Source organism: Perognathus longimembris, chromosome 4 (assembly GCF_023159225.1).
Source record: "Perognathus longimembris pacificus isolate PPM17 chromosome 4, ASM2315922v1, whole genome shotgun sequence".
NCBI lineage: Eukaryota > Metazoa > Chordata > Mammalia > Rodentia > Heteromyidae > Perognathus > Perognathus longimembris.
In genome coordinates, this window is record NC_063164.1 from 8150311 (window position 1) to 8156762 (window position 6452).

Here is a 6452-nt window from a genome sequence, read left to right on the forward strand (position 1 = left end):
GAAGATTGTTGGTATTATGAAACAAAGAGAATTTGATTTTTTTTCTCATTAAGTTACCAGTGAAGCCAAAACAAAAGCAAACAGCTGTTGTTCTACTCATGTATGCTAATCATATTTGTGATTGCTTCAAAAGCTCTTTCCTAGAAGAACACACATCTGGCAAATAATTTCATGATAGAGTAAAATTAAGATTGTGTATTTTGCTCTGCTTATTTACTGGAAAGTTACATAACATTCAGAAAACATATGTGGGTTTTAATATGGGTTTTCGGCAATTTTTGCAAGGGAGGTGAGATGTAAAAAAATTGTCTCATTTTAATACACCAACACACTTGAACATAAAGTGTGAGAAAGTTTTCTCAACAATGAAAATATGAATAAAACTCAAAATGTTACTGGGAAGTTGGTACCTTGTAGGAGTGCGTTATCCATGAAGATTGTTTTCCCCAGTTTTGAAAACCAATTGCATGGACCCTTTGAACTTTTGTAGTGCTAAATTCCGGATTGCATGTATTCATGATTTTGCTTAAGCAAAGTGTACAGTGTTAGCATTCCTTGTCAGTAGCAATTACTAGTCATGTATGAACCTAGAATGGACAAATAGGTCAAACACAAATAACAATAATTATTGAAACAAATTTCTTCACTCTCCTAGGCTTTTGTGCAATACAGATAGTAAACCTTACTTGCCTCACTGTTCTCTTCCATACACTTCATGATTTTCCCCAGGGCTAGTGCATTTTAAAGCCTAGAAGGAACCAACCAAATATACATTGTGCTTCACAGGTCCTCCTTCTGCTAACCACAGTGTGCAAGGTCCTTGCTTGATTGGTGTCTTGTTTCGACTCACCTGGCCACCTGTTTGCACTTACAGCCTCTTCTGCCTCTTTGAACCGCAGCCATGTTGGCTTCCTTAGAGCCTCTGTACTCTCATCCCTCCAGCAAGAAACATTGTAAAAGTGCTTTCAACATACTCTGCTATGTGCTGTAATTAAGACTGTAGGCCTGATAAATCCAAAGGTAGAATGAGATTTTGAACCAAACATTGTGATTGCTATTGGCATTTTGGAACTCAGCATAACATTACCTTATAAAATGGTATATTCATGTATCTCTGACCTATTTCATTCTTAGTAATACCTAAAAAGAAATTTGAACAATGGTAATAAAAGCTAATTTTTTGTACTTGTCCTGGGGTTTGAAGTCAGGGCCTAGGTGCTGACCCTAAATTTTTGTGCTTAAGGCTAGTGCTCTACTATTTGAGCAACAGTTCCACTTCCAGCATTTGTGGGGTGGTTAATTGGAGATAAGAGTCTCACAGACTTTCCTGCCCCAGATGATTTCAAACAATGATCCTCAGATCTTAGCCTTCTGAGTAGCTAGGATTATAGGAGAGCGTCACTGAGCAGCTGACTCAGGAGGTAATTTCTATTAGCTATTAACCAATTCTAAATGTCAACAGCACCACTGCTCAAAACAGCCTAGATATAAGCCAGGTATGTACCAAATTACAGAGAATGATTACTCATGTATTGTAATACAAGTTAGTATTCAAAATCATTATACCAATATAAAAACACTGTTGGGGAGTCGTAGAGATATTACAGTATTCTTAAATGACTTCCAAAAGATCAATACTACATAATGACTTGAGACATATAATATAGATACAATTATGCTAGATAGAAGTGAAATCAAGATATTATAATATTTATATCAGAGAAGAGATAGGATAGACTAGAAGGTTAGTAGCATGCATCAAAAACTTGGCTTTTATTTAAGTGGTGAGTCTATGGGTGTTACAATATATTTCTAAATGACTAAATAAGTAAAAATTTCATATATTTTCCACATGAAGAGACTATGTCCTGACAATAGGACTTATGATAAAAACCATGCTGTGTACCACATTGTAAAAAAGATGAAAGAAGATACAAAAGCCATGCTATCTCCTTAAAGAACCATTGAACACTGAGACTAAACAACACAAATGGACTATGAGAATCCAAACTGAAGGATATGGAGCTACTGGAGACACTATTTCTGAGTTCTTTTTGCTAATGCCAGGTAATATTATTTTCTTTGTTTGCATGTGCCAGGCACTCTGATAGATTTGTTTACCTGTGTCTTATAGTTTGGATCTGGAAGGTCTCTCAAAGGCACATATATTGAAGGCTTTCTTCAAAGCTAGGAGTACTACTGGAAAGGGATGGAGAAGGCCATTGTGTGGATATCATTAAAGAGTATGTTTGATTCCTATTCTTCTCCTTGTATTTCTCCTCCACCTCTTCCTCCTCTCCCTCCTCCTCTTTCTCCTTCTCTTCCTCCTCCTCCTCGTCTTCCTTATCCTCCTCTTCTCCCTCTACCTCCTCATTTTTCCCTTCTTCCCATCTTGCCTTCCTGAGCAGCTTTGTACCATCACAGATCCCTGCTTGATGTTCTGCCTCAGCACAGGCTCAGATGCAAAAGAACCATGAGACCCAGTAAAATGCTGAATCAAATCACTGTTACTAGTTGGATAGCAGTTTTCCTTCATTAGACAGATGAGAAAAAATGGAAGTTCAGAGTTTATCTTCACCCATGCCTTGACATATAATGAATAGTATTTGAAGTGAAAGTAGAATAACTATTAGAAGACTTCAAAAAAGTAGATTTGGATATTCTATAGAGGGATCCCAGGAAGGACCCCGAAGTCATTGCATTAATTCCAATGGGAGAGAAAAGAGATGTCAGTTGATAGGATCACTCAAACTATTGTGTGGACTGTTGATAGAGTTATGGGCACAGTTAAGGAAACCAGCACAATATATCAGTTATTCCAACACTGATGTGAGCAGGAAAACATGACCAACTCCAGTCCCAAGGAAAAGTAAAAAGAAATTCTAGCTAGAAGCAAACTTCCTAAGCAGTGTTGTTTCAGACAGAAAGACATGGCGTCTGAAGAGGGCTGCAACTCTTCCAGCTTCCCTCATTCCATTTTCCTGTCAGCATCACCTACGAGTTGCAGCAGAGGCCCAGAGATCTTGACAAGGTTGTAAGTGGGGTTCATTTCTACTTAGCGCACTCAAGTGGATACCGGGAAGAGAGAACAGGAAATAGACGGTCACTAAGCAGTACGGATATCTTTAAAAAGTTTCCCAAAACTTATGTTTGAATTTTCTTATTTGATTGCCATTATAAAGACACAAAATGCCAACTTAAATACCAGTCATTTGTCAACCAAACTCCTCTACCTTTACTTTTCTCAGGTACAAAAAACAAAGAGAAAATATGTATACAGTCAATACTACTCATACACATTACATTTACCTTTTATTTTTTATGCTGACCTTAATGGAGTATAAAACAATAAATTCTCCATTTATCTTCTTCCCAGAAATTTATATGATGATTCAGTAGCATAGGATTATAAACAGGAAGTCAAACTTCAACATTGTTGATGTATTTTAACTTTTGGCATTTAAATTATGCTTTGTGAGGAAAAATAAAATAAGTTATGATCCTCTGCTGTGACTAGCCTAAACCTGTGCTAATTATTCCCTATGAAGGAGACCATAAAGTCCTTGTTTCTTTGGGTCGGGCTCACTTCACTTAGCATGATTTTTTCCAAGTCCTTCCATTTCCTTACAAATGGGGCAATGTCATTCTTTCTGATAGAGGCATAAAATTCCATTGTGTATATGTACCACATTTTCCTGATCCATTCGTCTACTGAGGGGCATCTGGGTTGGTTCCAGATTCTCGCTATGACAAATTGTGCTGCGATGAACATTGTTGTGCTGGTGGCTTTAGTGTGATTTTGTTTGTGGTCTTTTGGATAGATACCCAAAAGTGGGGTTGCTGGGTCACAGGGGAGCTCTATGTTTATCCTTCTGAGGAATCTCCATACTGCTTTCCAGAGTGGCTGAACCAGTTTACATTCCCATCAACAATGAAGAAGGGTTCCCTTTTGTCTACATCCCCTCCAACAATTGTTATTAGTTTTCTTGATATAGGACATTCTTACCGGGGTGAAATGGAATCTCAATGTTGTTTTGATTTGCATTTCCTTTATGGCCAATGATGTGGAGCACTTTTTCATATGTCTTGGCCATTCTCATTTCCTCATCAGAGAAGTCTCTTTTTAGGTCTTTATAGCTATACCCTTATGAACACAAAAGATGATGCTAAGTGAAATGAACTCCATGTTATGGAAATGACTGTTATATCACTATTGTAATTACTTTCAACATGCGATGTGAAACCGTAGCTTCTATTGTTGATGATCCTCTTGTATCCCCTTTCTGTGGTTGTACCTGCACGATCTCAACCGTGTATATAAGTATTAGAACTAGGAAACTGAAAGGGAATACCAAAATCGAGAGACACAGGGTAAAAAAGACAAATGATTACAAAAGCAATACTTACAAAACTGTTTAGTGTAAATCTACTGAACAACTCATGGGGCGGGGAGGAAAAGGGGAGGGGGGAGGGGGTAATGAGGGAGGAGGTAACAAACTACAAGAAATGTATCCAAAGCCTAACGTATGAAACTGTAACTGCTCTGTATATCAGTCTGACAATAAAAAATAAAATAAAATAAGTTATGCTTTGTTAGGACACAAAAAATGATATGAGATTGCAAACTAACTTGCAATATAGAAAGGAGATAGTGTTCACAACCACTGCATTGGACTGTGACAATTGACAAGAAAGGCCTGCGGTATTCCATTCACTGAGTCTAGCCCTGCTGTGCTATGTCTTCTTTTCATTCCTTATTGACATCCCAGGCGGGTTCTATAGCTTCCTCATAACCTCAATAATAGCCTACTTTTTGTGATACTCCAAGCTTCATCTATAAAGAGGTTCATTTATTTAAATTAAGACAGTCTTTGTCTCATTGCAATATCCCATCCACCCCCCAGTTGGAGACTATTTAGTGGGCAGAGGCAATGGCAATTGGCCAAGAAGGATGCAGGTAGTGAGTGATAAACCCAGTGAGATTTTTATTATCAAAATGAACAGGTAATTTTAAATGTCAACCATGAAATATACCTACACTTCTAAACTATTTTCTTCATTCAATACCCAAACAATTGTTAAGATTACTGCTGAGTTTCAGAAACATACATGCAAGCTTAGTATGAACACATGTTTCTTACCTTCCTTTGATAAATGTAGTACATTTCCTGGAAGCTAATATGGGGAACTTTCAGTTATAGTCTACCCCAATACACACAGTCTCATCTGCGTATGTGAAGCCATTTTGGCCTAGTTCATCAGCCTCTATATATTATTATGTGCAAAAAGAATATTTCACATACACATTGATAGTTGAATAAAATTTTTCCTGTTTGAATTTTTTTAGTTTGAAGTTTGGATTAGTCTAATGAGAGACAATTTACCAAAAAAAAAAAAAAATTAAGCAACTTGAGGAACCTCCATACTGCTTTCCAGAGCTGTTGAACAAATTTACATTCCCATCAACAGTATAGCATTCCTATGACCCACTCCAGGGTATTTATCCAAATGGCCACACACCAGGTTACACGAAAGCCACCAGCAGGACATGTTCATTGCAGCATTGTTTACCATAGCTAGGATATGAAATCAACCCAGATGCCCCTCAGTGGATAAATGGATCAAGAAATGGGATATATACACAATGGAATTCTATGCTTCCATCAGAAAGAATTGATATTGCCCCATTCATAAAGAAATGGAAAGACTTGAAAAAAATCATATTAAGCAAGTAAGCCAAACCCAAAGAAACATAGGCTACATGTGTTCCCTCATTTGTAATAATTACAGTGTGCCTATAAATCTATAAGTAAACCCAATGGATAGTAAGAGCAAAAAATTACACTTGGACATGAATAATTAAGCAGGATTCTAAATATTCACACAGGACCAAAGGAGGATATTCTTAGGAGAAGGTCACAAGGGCTAAATAGGTGTGTGCATATGATCACATAAAATGGTGCTTATCAAAATGAACTACAAGAAATGGAAGTAATGTAAATGTTTGCATGTTTTTCTTCTTTTGCTTGCTTTTGTCCCTCTTGTTGCTGTTTTTTATTTCTGTCCCCTTTGTCTTATGTATAAGTTTATCTGATTTGGGGAGGGAAAGGGGGAGCAGAGGAATGGTGGGAAAAGGGTTAACTAATTCAACAGTGATACTCCCTGGACGCTATGTTGAACTATACAACTTGGGGGCAGGGTGGGGTGGAGAGAAGGGAGGGAGGGAAAAACTGGGAGAAAATGGAGGGGAAACACTGTTTAAAAAGGAATATACTCATTATCTGTCTTATATAACTATAACCTCTCTGTACATCACCTTTACAGTAATAAATAAATGAAAAGGAAGTTGAAACAAACATGAATAGAGAGCAATGTAAAACTTTGCTTTAAAATTGTTTCTTGCGGGGAATGCTGTTCTGCCACAACAACAATAAAAGAATAAAGGTCTTATT